The sequence below is a fragment of the Dicentrarchus labrax genome, unplaced genomic scaffold (assembly GCF_905237075.1).
Source record: "Dicentrarchus labrax unplaced genomic scaffold, dlabrax2021, whole genome shotgun sequence".
Taxonomy (NCBI): Eukaryota; Metazoa; Chordata; class Actinopteri; family Moronidae; genus Dicentrarchus; species Dicentrarchus labrax.
In genome coordinates this window covers 191,306-206,694 of record NW_026136863.1, presented here as the reverse complement: position 1 = coordinate 206,694, position 15,389 = coordinate 191,306, and the positions used below count along the sequence as shown (strand labels likewise).

Genomic DNA, 15,389 nt, shown 5'->3' with positions numbered 1-15,389 from the left:
TGGCGATGAGTCACACACACAGTCTGACAGTAACAGGTTTTATTCATGAGAACACAGCAGGTGAACACAGGAAGTGATGTCACTAGTCGGTGGTCCAGTACTCGTGGTTCCAGCCCAGGAACCAGCCGGTGAAGGTCGGCGGTTCGAATCCCTGTTTGACGGTGGTGGTGGGGGTCCGAGGGTCTCTGTCGGCCGGGTCGCTCTCAATGTACCTGACAGCTGCACACACACAGGTAGCTGTTAGCATTCTGCTAGCACAGCGAGGACCGCTACAAGCTAACTGCTGATCCAAGTAACCTCAGGGGTCATCTGCCAATCAATAATTATCTGATCACACCTGTCTGTCTGTAACTTCCTGTCTATCTCACCTGACGATGCTGCCTCACTCTTCTCGTCCTCGTGAGCCTCGTTTCCGATCCAAACAAACACCTGAAGGACGACACAGGAAGTGAGGACATAAAGAGGATGGGGGGGGGCAATGTTGTTACCATGGTGACAGCAGAAGACAAACCTGGTCCCAGGTATCCAAGATCATGACATCATCAGGAGCGAGGTCATCCTGAGTCAGCTCACCTGGAACCTCGTCCATCTGAACACAAACACAGAGAGTTTAAAATGAATTACAGATAATATTTTATAGATTTATTAACTGATGCATTTACAATTAAATCATTTACAAACACCCTAGCGACAACCAAGTGAACCCCTAGCGACCACCCTAAACACCCAAACAACCAAAACAGCTGACCACTTATTTACCTATAAAACACCCAGAAACCACCTGTGACACCTAGCAACTGCTAATCGTTAGCATGAAGCTAATGTTAGCTAACTAGCGTATGTGAAACTCCAGGAACCTGAATGTGACCAGACTGACCAGGAAGTTTCCAGTCTTGTTGGAGCAGGCGAAGAGGCGAGGAGGATGAGCCTCCATCTTGTTCTTCAGCCGGGGTGTACGACAGTAGTCCTCCTGCCCCCCCCAACGCTTCCCAGAATGCATCTGTAATCACAAACATACACTGAGGGTTCAAGGTCTGGGTCATCATGGACCCACAGACTCCTCCGCCACCCCGCCCCCATTACCTTCCTCCTGCCCCTCCTCCAGTGCAGTGGGGGTCACCTGCAGGAGTCCAGCCAGGTGCTCCGTCCCCTGGACTTCAGCCTTGCTGCTGCTCCTCCCTCTCCACATCCAGGACCCAGAGGACGAGACCAGGAGGAAGACGTCACTGGAGTTCAGACTGGAGGAGGCCGGATCCACCTGAGGAGGACCACAGGGTTCAGGGATTGAACTGGTCAAACTGGGTTTACACTGGGTACAGATCTTGCAGTCTGATGGTGAATAAGTCTGGTTCTGTTTTCTGTCTCACCTCCACAGCTCTGGAGTCCCCAGCTGGATTGGCTCGGATCTGGAACAGGCGAGTGTCTGCCGGCTCTGACTGGCCGCCTTCTCTGGAAGTCCCACCCTTGTAGACCACCATTGGTTGGCCCCCAAACAGGCTCATGAGGTGGGCCGGCTCTTTGCCCTGAACCACGCGCACCTGCAGACAGGAAGTGATGTGTTGAGGATGAATTCAGTGTGTGGGTGTGTCAGAGAGAACTGGTCCCAGTGCTCCTAGTACCTGTACTGCACCTCCTCCCAGTTCCTCATCCAGCTGGACCGCCAAGATCGCAGATGCTCCCACCTCATCCTGGCTAGACTCCGCCCCCTGCCTGCAGACAGAGAGAGAGCCGCAGTGACAGGAAGCTGACACCAGAGGGAGCCCTCCGTACCAACAAACTGATCAATATTCTGATTGATATTCACAGGAAATAATCAAGTCTCTGGTTTTCCACAAACTTCCTGCAGTCATTGATTTCACTGTTTGGTTAATTGGACAGTTGATCAGCTGTTATTGATCAATAGAATATGAAATAATTAAGTTGATGATAGAACCTGGATGAATGTTGATCTCTTCGTGCAGCAGAGATATGATTCTTGTTTCTGGGATTGTTAAATTCCTGATTTCACTTTTCTAAAATATTGTTAATTCATTAAAAATCAAACTTGTTCCAGTAAGAATAAAATCTCCTGTAGTTTGGTGACGTATGGATCAGTGTTTTGGGAGGGGGACTGCTGTGATTGGTGACCTCAAAGGAAACAAGGTTGTACAGAATTCACAGTGATTGGTTTGTTTTGTTGAATTGAATTTGTTGAATTTGAACTGTTGCGATCACAGCTTCCTGGAAGGGCCGGATGATTTATTCGCTCTAAATGAATCTTTTCTGATTTCCAGCTCTTGTTAAGTCTCCAACTAAAGAAAGAACTGAGAGAAAAGTGGTTGGTTCACTCTCCACACAAACCAGAGCTCTGATAGGTAACCTACACTCATCATAGGACTTCAGAATAAAAGCGTAAGAATGGCTGTTCACCTTACACAATAAGAGCGTGATATCTCACCATATGTAGATGATGTGACCCTGTCTGTCGCTGTGTCGGTACTGATACAGAATGATGTAACTGTCTCCTCCATAGAACTGACCAAAAACTGACGGATCCACGGGAACCTTGTCTGATCCATCAATACGCCAGATCTACAGACAGACAAACAGACAGACAGAAGATATTTAGTTTGCAGTGGAGAAACTACATCTCCAATAATTCTTAAGTCCAGTTTAGACAGTTTCAGATCGTAGCAGGAACAGCTGCAGTGGTGTGAACTGTGAGTTACAGCTACAAATGCTCCACTGTAGACTGTATATCTATGCATATATATATATATATACACACACACATATATATATGAATATTGAAATATATACACACACAATGAAACTTAATAGAACCTTATGTAAACAAGGCACTGCGCCATCTTGTGCTTTGGATACCGGCCTAATATTACTCCATAAGGATGTTACTAAGTGTGAGACTGAATGAGTCCGAATCTGTAAGATAAATAACGGCCATCTGTATTGATGATGGTGTGAACTGGCAGGTTTAAGAAACCAAACAGTGTGTTGTCAGTTTCAACTGGTCTCATTGTGAATCTTTGGTCTGAACTGGACTTTAGGTGGATTTGAAAACCCTGATGGGAGCTGTAGTTACTCTTGTGTTTGGTCAGACAGACCTGGTCCCAGCCTCACCTGTTTCTCTCCGTCTCCGCGGTCCACCATCCCGTGCTGCGCTGCCATTGCCTCTGATTGGTGGAGCTTCGACACATCGAACGGAACCTTTCCAATCAGAAGAGCCAGTTTACAGAGCAGTCCTCAACAGTCTGAACCTGATCCTGAACTTGGTGGGTTTACCTTCTCTATCTTTGCAATCTGATTGGACACATAGGCCGTTCCCATGCCAACGGTGTCGTCAGGGTCCCTCCAGTCCTTAAAGAACTGCTTGAAGAGCGGAGTCTCCCCGAACTCTGGAAGGACCTGGACCTGAGGGGGACAGTTTGTAGATTATTTTCAGATTTAAGTAAATCCAAACTAACTTTAGGAAATAGTCCAAAATCCTACAGACTCAATCCAACATCACTAATCAGCTTTTTTATTTCTGAGTTATGACGAACTGAAAGTGACACTCACTGTGACACACCTGTGTTTTCAGGTGCGACAACAAAAAGCTTTTTAGAACATAGGGCAGGAACAGGTGAGACAGGGACAGGTGAGACAGTTTACCTGTGTGTATGTCGGGTAGTTCATCTTGTGGATGAACTGTTCTGACGTCTTCAGGACCGCGTGACGCTCCTCAGGGTTCGCATCCTTACCTGCACACACGCGCACACACACACACACACACACACACACACACACACACACACACACACACACACGTGAGTGACCAGCTGGTCATCTCTCAGTCAGCTGAGGAACCTAAAGAACATCTGAACCAGGTTCTACAACAGAACCCAGTCTGGACCTTTCCAGATGAAGATGTGTCCGGCGGCGCCGTTGTCGAGGATGAAGCACTCGCTGGACTGCAAAGCATTCTGGGAGAATGGATTCTGCTCTGCGACCATGCTAACCTCTATGTCTCCATCGGCATTGGACACCTGACAGACAGACAGGTAGATAGACAGACAAAGAGTTGGGCACTTCCTGCTGCTACTTCACAATAAAATCTAACGTCTGTGTGCTCACTGACAGACGTCCTCACCTTGTACAGTCGCGCCTGTTTCCTGTGAGCGGCGTCCATCTTGGTGTCGTCACTGTGAGCTTCAGGAAGCTCCGGCTTCTCCCCGAGAACCTGAACACAGAGGTCAGAGGTCAACAAGAGGAGGTCAACAGGTAGAGGTCAACAGGAGGAGGTCAACAGGAGGTGGTCAACAGGTAGAGGTCAACAGGAGGAGGTCAACAGGTGGAAGTCAACAGGTAGAGGTCAACAGGAGGAGGTCAACAGGTAGAGGTCAACAGGTGGAGGTCAACAGGAGGAGGTCAACAGGAGGAGGTCAACAGGAGGTCACCAGGAGGAGGTCAGTAACACAAACACCGATAAGCCATAACATTCTTCATACTTCTGGTTACTGACCACTGCAGACCGGGAAAACCACTCAAGATGTCTGAGATAACCCCCCTCCTCCACCACTGATAATCAGAGTTATAGCTGATATAATATATAATATCTGTGCAGTATTTTGAGGTCATGCTCGTTTCATCACCTCCAGCATCCTCTCAGGCTCCGCCCCCTCGTCACAGATCACCAGATTGGCCCGACCGCACCGTTCATCGTCACGGATACCCTTAGACACCTGTCAATCAACAACCAACCAATCAATCATCAGTCAATCAATCGCTGACATGGATAATGATGATGTAATGAGGTGATGTCATCACTCACCACAGTGGCCTTCAGCTTCTCAAAGCGGTTGCTATGGGAACCAGACCACTGGATGATGTGCTGTAGAGAGAGAGACAGGTTCACAACTGTGTGTCTATCCGACTGTCTCACCTGTCCACATGTCTCACCTGTCCACCTGTCTCACCTCTCCCAGGTCCAGGATGAAACTGTCTCCCTGGTTGAAACTGTCCCAGCTGACAGGAACCTCTGTTGCCCTGACAACTCGTCGACCTTTGACCTGCAGCAGCCGCTGAACATCCACGTCATTGGTCACCACGTGTTGGAACCCTGAGGCCACGCCCCCTTTCTGTGTGAGAGGAAGTGATGTCATCAGTGAATCTGAGTGGAGACTGAGTACCGTAGAAGTACTAGTATAATTAGTTGTACTAATATTATTAGTTGTAAACTAGTATTATTAGTAGTACTAGTATTATTAGTACTAGTATTATTAGTTGTAAACTAGTATTATTAGTAGTACTAGTATTAACAGTAGTACTAGTATTATTAGTTGTACTATATTATTAGTCGTAAACTAGTATTATTAGTTGTAAACTAGTTTTATAAATAGTACTAGTATAATTAATACTAGTATTATTAGTTGTATTATTAGTAGTAGTACTAGTATTATTAGTCGTTAACTAGTTTTATAAATAGTACTAGTAGTAGTACTAGTATTATTAGAAGTACTAGTATTATTAGTAGTAAACTAGTTTTATTAGTAGTACTAGTATTATTAGTCGTGAACTAGTATTATTAGTTGTAAACTAGTGTTATTAGTAGTACTGGTATTATTAGTCATAAACTAGGGTTATTAGTAGTACTAGTATTATTAGTCGTAAACTAGGGTTATTAGTAGTACTAGTATTATTAGTCGTAAACTAGTATTATTAGTTGTAAACTAGTATTATAAATACTACTAGTATATTTAGTACTAGTATTATAAGTAGTACTAGTATTATTAGAAGTACTAGTATTATTAGTCGTAAACTAGCATTATTAATAGTAGTAGTATTAGTTGTAAACTAGCATTATTAGTAGTACTAGTATTATTAGTCGTAAACTTGTGTTATAAGTAGTACTAGTATTATAAGTTGGCAACTAGTATTCGTTAGTACTAGTATTATTGTTAGTACTAGTATTATTAGTAGTACAAGTATTATTAGTTGTAAACTAGTTTTATAACTAGTACTAGTATTATTAGTAGTAAACTAGTATTATTATTAGTACTAGTAATATTAGTTGTAAACTAGTTTTATTAGTAGTACTAGTATTATTAGTTGTAAACTAGAGTTATTAATAGTACTAGTATTATTAGTCGTGAACTAGTATTATTAGTTGTAAACTAGTGTTATTAGTAGTACTGGTATTATTAGTCATAAACTAGGGTTATTAGTAGTACTAGTATTATTAGTAGTAAACTAGTATTATTATTAGTACTAGTATTATTAGTTGTAAACTAGTTTTATTAGTAGTACTAGTATTATTAGTTGTAAACTAGAGTTATTAATAGTACTAGTATTATTAGTAGTACTAGTATTATTAGTTGTAAACTAGTTTTATAACTAGTACTAGTATTATTTGTAAACTATTATTAGTAGTAGTACTAGTATTAGTTGTTAACTAGTTGTATTATTAGTACTAGTATTATTATTAGTACAAGTATTATTAATTGTAAACTAGTATTATTAGTAGTACTAGTATTATTACTTGTATACTAGTTTTATAACTAGTACTAGTTTTATTAGTAGTACTAGTTGTACTCTTAGTAAAAGATATTACAGTAGTAGTGGTTAACTTCAAAAATTTCTTCATCGAAGCCATCAACCTGTCGGTTGGACCCGATCCCAACTAGACTGCTTAAAGAAGTTGTTCCCTTAATTGGCACTTCTTTACTGGATATGATTAATCTTTCTTTATTATCAGGATATGTACCACAGTCCTTTAAAGTAGCTGTAATTAAACCCCTTCTTGACCCAGGGGTTTTAGCCAACTATAGACCGATGTAGTCTCTCTCTCTCTCTCTCTCTCTCTCTCTCTCTCTCTCTCTCTCTCTCTCTCTCTCTCTCTCTCTCTCTCTCTCTCTCTCTCTCTCTCTCTCTCTCTCTCTCTCTCTCTCTCTCTCTCTCTCTCTCTCTCTCCCCTTGTCTCCAAGGTCTTGCTCATGGTGGCATGGCTCTATTTGAAAAGTGTCCTGAGATAACTTCTGTTATGAATTGGCAAAATTGAATTGAATTGAATTGAATAGTGTACCATGTACTTGAGTCCGGTTTTGAAGTATCCAGTAAAGGTACTGGACTCGTGGCCCTGGACTTCACGGTACTGGACCGGTGCACCCTGCAGGAAGTCATCCATCTGCACTGCAAAGATGGCCGCCGCCCCACTCTCATCCTGAGAGCACTCTGACCCTGCAGCACAACCAACCAATCAGAGAACCGAACCACTGTCACACCACAATCAAATTCAAGTACACGTACAAGTACTGTAGTATTAGTACACAGAGTACTGTAGTATTAGTACACAGAGTACTGCAGTATTAGTACACAGAGTACTGCAGTATTAGTACACAGAGTACTGTAGTATTAGTACACAGAGTACTGCAGTATTAGTACACAGAGTACTGCAGTATTAGTACACAAAGTACTGCAGTATTAGTACACAGAGTACACAGAGTACTGCAGTATTAGTACACAGAGTACTGCAGTATTAGCACACAAAGTACTGCAGTATTAGTACACAGAGTACAATTTATAAATTCAGTATTAGAACAGAGTACTGCAGTATTAGTACACAGAGTACTGCAGTATTAGCACACAAAGTACTGCAGTATTAGTACACAGAGTACTGCAGTATTAGTACACAGAGTACTGCAGTATTAGTACACAGAGTACTACACTATTAGTACACAGAGTACTACACTATTAGTACACAGAGTACTACAGTATTAGTACAGTGTACTACAGTATTAGTACAGTGTACTGCAGTATTAGTACACAGAGTACTACACTATTAGTACACAGAGTACTACAGTATTAGCACACACAGTACTGCAGTATTAGTACACACAGTACTGCAGTATTAGTACAGAGTACTGCAGTATTAGTACACAGAGTACACAGAGTACTGCAGTATTAGCACAGAGTACTACAGTATTAGTACACAGAGTACTGCAGTATTAGTACACAGAGTACTGCAGTATTAGTACACAGTACACAGAGTACTGCAGTATTAGTACACAGAGTACTACAGTATTAGTACACAGGGTACTACAGTATTAGTACACAGTACACAGAGTACTGCAGTATTAGTACAGAGTACACAGAGTACTGCAGTATTAGTACACAGTACACAGAGTACTGCAGTATTAGTACACAGTACACAGAGTACTGCAGTATTAGTACACAGAGTACTACAGTATTAGTACACAGAGAACTACAGTATTAGTACACAGTACACAGAGTACTGCAGTATTAGTACAGAGTACACAGAGTACTGCAGTATTAGTACACAGAGTACTGCAGTGTTAGTACAGAGTACACAGAGTACTGCAGTGTTAGTACACAGAGTACTGCAGTGTGAGTACACAGAGTACTGCAGTATTAGTACACAGAGTACTGCAGTGTTAGTACACAGAGTACTGCAGTGTTAGTACACAGAGTACTGCAGTATTAGTACACAGAGTACTGCAGTGTTAGTACACAGAGTACTGCAGTATTAGTACACAGAGTACTGCGAGGTTAGTACAGAGTACACAGAGTACTGCAGTGTGAGTACACAGAGTACTGCAGTATTAGTACACAGAGTACTGCAGTATTAGTACACAGAGTACTGCAGTGTTAGTACAGAGTACACAGAGTACTGCAGTGTTAGTACAGAGTACACAGAGTACTGCGAGGTTAGTACAGAGTACACAGAGTACTGCAGTGTTAGTACACAGAGTACTGCAGTATTAGTACACAGAGTACTGCGAGGTTAGTACAGAGTACACAGAGTACTGCAGTGTTAGTACACAGAGTACTGCAGTATTAGCACAGAGCACTGCAGTATTAGTGTACAGAGTACTGCAGTATTAGTACAGAGTACACAGAGTACTGCAGTATTAGTACAGAGTACTGCAGTGTTAGTACAGAGTACACAGAGTACTGCAGTATTAGTACACAGAGTACTGCAGTGTTAGTACAGAGTACACAGAGTACTGCAGTATTAGTACACAGAGTACTGCAGTGTTAGTACAAGAGTACAGACAAGAGTACTGCAGTATTAGTACACAGAGTACTGCAGTGTTAGTACACAGAGTACTGCAGTATTAGTACACAGAGTACTGCAGTATTAGTACACAGAGTACTGCAGTGTTAGTACAGAGTACACAGAGTACTGCAGTATTAGTACACAGAGTACTGCAGTATTAGCACAGAGCACTGCAGTATTAGTGTACAGAGTACTGCAGTATTAGTACACAGAGTACTGCAGTGTGAGTACACAGAGTACTGCAGTATTAGTACACAGAGTACTGCAGTATTAGTACACAGAGTACTGCAGTGTTAGTACAGAGTACACAGAGTACTGCAGTGTTAGTACACAGAGTACTGCAGTGTGAGTACACAGAGTACTGCAGTATTAGTACACAGAGTACTGCAGTATTAGTACACAGAGTACTGCAGTATTAGTACACAGAGTACACAGAGTACTGCAGTGTTAGTACACAGAGTACTGCAGTATTAGTACACAGAGTACTGCAGTGTTAGTACACAGAGTACTGCAGTATTAGTGTACAGAGTACTGCAGTATTAGTACACAGAGTACTGCAGTATTAGTGTACAGAGTACTGCAGTATTAGTACAGAGTACTGCAGTATTAGTACACAGAGTACTGCAGTGTTAGTACACAGAGTACTGCAGTATTAGTACACAGAGTACTGCGAGGTTAGTACAGAGTACACAGAGTACTGCAGTGTTAGTACACAGAGTACTGCAGTATAAGTACACAGAGTACTGCGAGGTTAGTACAGAGTACACAGAGTACTGCAGTGTTAGTACACAGAGTACTGCTGTATTAGTACACAGAGTACTGCAGTGTTAGTACACAGAGTACTGCAGTGTTAGTACAGAGTACACAGAGTACTGCAGTATAAGTACAGAGTACTGCAGTGTTAGTACAGAGTACTGCAGTGTTAGTACAGAGTACTGCAGTGTTAGTACAGAGTACACAGAGTACTGCAGTATTAGTACAGAGTACTGCAGTGTTAGTACAGAGTACATTAACAGAGTACTGCAGTATTAGTACACAGAGTACTGCAGTGTTAGTACACAGAGTACTGCAGTATTAGTACACAGAGTACTGCAGTGTTAGTACAGAGTACACAGAGTACTGCAGTATTAGTACAGAGTACTGCAGTATTAGTACACAGAGTACTGCAGTGTTAGTACAGAGTACACAGAGTACTGCAGTATTAGTACAGAGTACTGCAGTATTAGTACACAGAGTACTGCAGTGTTAGTACAGAGTACACAGAGTACTGCAGTATTAGTACAGAGTACTGCAGTATTAGTACAGAGTACTGCAGTATTAGTGTACAGAGTACTGCAGTATTAGTACACAGAGTACTGCAGTATTAGTACAGAGTACACAGAGTACTGCAGTATAAGTACACAGAGTACTGCAGTGTTAGTACACAGAGTACTGCATGTAGTACACAGAGTACTGCAGTATTAGTACACAGAGTACTGCAGTATTAGTACACAGAGTACTGCAGTGTTAGTACACAGAGTACTGCAGTGTTAGTACACAGAGTACTGCAGTATTAGTACAGAGTACTGCAGTATTAGTACACAGAGTACTGCAGTGTTAGTACAGAGTACACAGAGTACTGCAGTATTAGTACAGAGTACTGCAGTATTAGTACACAGAGTACTGCAGTATTAGTACACAGAGTACTGCAGTATTAGTACACAGAGTACTGCAGTATTAGTACACAGAGTACTGCAGTGTTAGTACAGAGTACACAGAGTACTGCAGTATTAGTACAGAGTACTGCAGTATTAGTACAGAGTACTGCAGTATTAGTACACAGAGTACTGCAGTATTAGTGTACAGAGTACTGCAGTATTAGTACACAGAGTACTGCAGTATTAGTACAGAGTACACAGAGTACTGCAGTATAAGTACACAGAGTACTGCGAGGTTAGTACAGAGTACACAGAGTACTGCAGTATTAGTACACAGAGTACTGCAGTATTAGTACACAGAGTACTGCAGTGTTAGTACACAGAGTACTGCAGTATTAGTACACAGAGTACTGCAGTATTAGTACAGAGTACTGCAGTATTAGTACACAGAGTACTGCAGTGTTAGTACAGAGTACACAGAGTACTGCAGTATTAGTACAGAGTACTGCAGTATTAGTACACAGAGTACTGCAGTTTAGTACAGAGTACTGCAGTATTAGTACAGAGTACTGCAGTATTAGTACACAGAGTACTGCAGTATTAGTACACAGAGTACTGCAGTATTAGTACACAGAGTACTGCAGTGTTAGTACACAGAGTACTGCAGTATTAGTACACAGAGTACTGCAGTGTTAGTACAGAGTACACAGAGTACTGCAGTATTAGTACAGAGTACTGCAGTATTAGTACACAGAGTACTGCAGTATTAGTACACAGAGTACTGCAGTGTTAGTACACAGAGTACTGCAGTATTAGCACAGAGCACTGCAGTATTAGTGTACAGAGTACTGCAGTATTAGTACAGAGTACACAGAGTACTGCAGTATTAGTACAGAGTACTGCAGTGTTAGTACAGAGTACACAGAGTACTGCAGTATTAGTACAGAGTACTGCAGTGTTAGTACAGAGTACACAGAGTACTGCAGTATTAGTACAGAGTACTGCAGTGTTAGTACAGAGTACACAGAGTACTGCAGTATTAGTACACAGAGTACTGCAGTGTTAGTACACAGAGTACTGCAGTATTAGTACACAGAGTACTGCAGTGTTAGTACACAGAGTACTGCAGTATTAGTACACAGAGTACTGCGAGGTTAGTACAGAGTACACAGAGTACTGCAGTGTTAGTACACAGAGTACTGCAGTATTAGTACACAGAGTACTGCAGTGTTAGTACACAGAGTACTGCAGTGTTAGTACACAGAGTACTGCAGTGTTAGTACAGAGTACTGCAGTATTAGCACAGAGCACTGCAGTATTAGTGTACAGAGTACTGCAGTATTAGTACAGAGTACACAGAGTACTGCAGTATTAGTACAGAGTACTGCAGTGTTAGTACAGAGTACACAGAGTACTGCAGTATTAGTACACAGAGTACTGCGAGGTTAGTACAGAGTACACAGAGTACTGCAGTATTAGTACACAGAGTACACAGAGTACTGCAGTGTTAGTACACAGAGTACTGCAGTATTAGTACACAGAGTACTGCAGTGTTAGTACACAGAGTACTGCAGTATTAGCACAGAGCACTGCAGTATTAGTACAGAGTACACAGAGTACTGCAGTATTAGTACAGAGTACTGCAGTGTTAGTACGAGTACACAGAGTACTGCAGTATTAGTACACAGAGTACTGCAGTGTTAGTACACAGAGTACTGCAGTATTAGTACACAGAGTACTGCAGTGTTAGTACACAGAGTACTGCAGTATTAGTGTACAGAGTACTGCAGTATTAGTACACAGAGTACTGCAGTATTAGTGTACAGAGTACTGCAGTATTAGTACAGAGTACTGCAGTATTAGTACACAGAGTACTGCAGTGTTAGTACACAGAGTACTGCAGTATTAGTACACAGAGTACTGCAGGTTTAGTACAGAGTACACAGAGTACTGCAGTGTTAGTACACAGAGTACTGCAGTATAAGTACACAGAGTACTGCGAGGTTAGTACAGAGTACACAGAGTACTGCAGTATTAGTACACAGAGTACTGCAGTAAAATACTGAGTTTAGTACACAGAGTACTGCAGTGTTAGTACACAGAGTACTGCAGTGTTAGTACAGAGTACACAGAGTACTGCAGTATTAGTACAGAGTACTGCAGTATAAGTACAGAGTACTGCAGTGTTAGTACAGAGTACTGCAGTGTTAGTACAGAGTACTGCAGTGTTAGTACAGAGTACACAGAGTACTGCAGTATTAGTACAAGAGTACTGCAGTGTTAGTACAAGAGTACTGCAGTATTAGTACACAGAGTACTGCAGTATTAGTACACAGAGTACTGCAGTGTTAGTACAGAGTACAAGAGTACTGCAGTATTAGTACACAGAGTACTGCAGTATTAGTACACAGAGTACTGCAGTGTTAGTACAAGTACACAGAGTACTGCAGTATTAGTACAGAGTACTGCAGTATTAGTACACAGAGTACTGCAGTGTTAGTACAGTACACAGAGTACTGCAGTATTAGTACAGAGTACTGCAGTATTAGTACAGAGTACTGCAGTATTAGTGTACAGAGTACTGCAGTATTAGTACACAGAGTACTGCAGTATTAGTACAGAGTACACAAGTACTGCAGTATAAGTACACAGAGTACTGCAGTTAGTAAAGTACACAGAGTACTGCAGTATTAGTACACAGAGTACTGCAGTATTAGTATACAGAGTACTGCAGTATTAGTACACAGAGTACTGCAGTATTAGTACACAGAGTACTGCAGTATTAGTACAGAGTACTGCAGTATTAGTACACAGAGTACTGCAGTGTTAGTACAGAGTACACAGAGTACTGCAGTATTAGTACAGAGTACTGCAGTATTAGTGTACAGAGTACTGCAGTATTAGTGTACAGAGTACTGCAGTATTAGTACACAGAGTACTGCAGTATTAGTACAGAGTACTGCAGTATTAGTACACAGAGTACTGCAGTATTAGTACACAGAGTACTGCAGTGTTAGTACACAGAGTACTGCAGTGTTAGTACACAGAGTACTGCAGTGTTAGTACAGAGTACAAAGTACTGCAGTATTAGTACAGAGTACTGCAGTATTAGTACACAGAGTACTGCAGTATTAGTACACAGAGTACTGCAGTGCTAGTACAGAGTACACAGAGTACTGCAGTACCTTGCCAGTAGTGCAGGTCGTACTGCAGGGTTCCCCGTCGGTTCTCGGTGCTGTGGAGAACCAGGTAAGCGTCTCCGCTGTAGAACCCTCCGTACAGACTCTCAGGAACAGGAACCAGCTCCATCTTCTCCACCCGCCACAGCTGAAGCCCCGCCCTCCGGCCCGCACGCTCAAACTCAGAATGGAACACCATGATGTCACCTGTAGGGGGCGGAGCCACACAATAGTGTAATGTCACCTTTGGGGCGGAGCCACACTGTAAATATAAACTGATCAAACTCATAATTTAAAGGTTGTTTTCATTAAATCAAAATAAAAGTTTTTGTTTTGTTGAAATAATTTTTTGTTATTAAAATACTTTACTTCCCGTTATTTTAAAAAAACTGTTGAAAGTATGAATTATATATTCATCAGTTATCAATATATAAATTATATATTTATTATTATTAATCAATATATAAATTATATATTTATTATTATTAATCAATATATAAATTGTATATTTATCATTAGTCAATATATAAATTATATATATAAATTATATATTGACTATGAAAGACAGATTGTAAACTTGAAGATTATTTTTCTGCTATTTTATTGTTTGTGTTTGTTGTTGACAAACAAAATAAATAAACAGTGAAAAGTTTCTGTGGTTAGTTCATGTTCGTCTGTCAGCAGAGTGACTCATCTTCTCAACACTAAACATCTCTGCTGCAGCCGAGGAAGCAGGAAGTGACACACCCAGTCAGAGAGACGGGCAGAGAGACAGGCAGAGAGATAGACAGTCAGAGAGACAAGCAGGCAGAGAGATAGACTAGCAGAAAGATAGACAGGCAGAGAGACGGGCAGAGCGATGGGCAGAGAGATAGACAGGCACAGAGACGGGCAGAGAGATAGACAGGCACAGAGACGGGCAGAGAGATAGACAGGCACAGAGACGGGCAGAGAGATAGACAGGCACAGAGATGGACAGACAGATGGCAGAGAGATAGACAGAGAGATAGACAGGCAGTTTCAGGCTTTCAAGAGACAAACAGCAGCAAACGGTGAGAATCCCCACAGTCAGTGAACGTCTCATCAGGCTCATTTGCAGGATGAAGATAAACAAGAAGATGATGAAGATGAATGTTTGAGGTAATTTGAGCCGATGAGCTGACAAACACACAGGAAACAAACAAACTGAAGAAGATGAAGATGATGAAGAGTTCGTCCAGTAAAATCTGTTTCCTGTTTTTTTTTATCAGTTTGAACAAACGTTTGTTTGTTGACTGAAGACAAACATTTGATTTGAGATGTTTACAGGTTGAACTTTGAGCCAGTGAAAGAAAGCACAGATCAATAATAACAATAATAATGATATTGATCGATTGATCAGAGAAAGGAACTCACCGTCAGTGATCGTCAGACGCTGCTGAGAGAAACTGATGAAGAACGAGCTCCACCTGAGAGACACTGACGGGGGAGGGGCGGAGAGGAGGAGGGAGGGGCTGCAGGTAACTCTACCTGTGCCCT

General features: G+C 41.8%; 1 pseudogene; it reads right to left on the bottom strand.

The window, feature by feature from the left end:
• Positions 1-24: 24 nt before the first annotated feature.
• Positions 25-15,356, bottom strand: LOC127360300 (gelsolin-like; annotated as a pseudogene).
• Between the last annotated feature and the right edge of the window lie 33 nt (positions 15,357-15,389).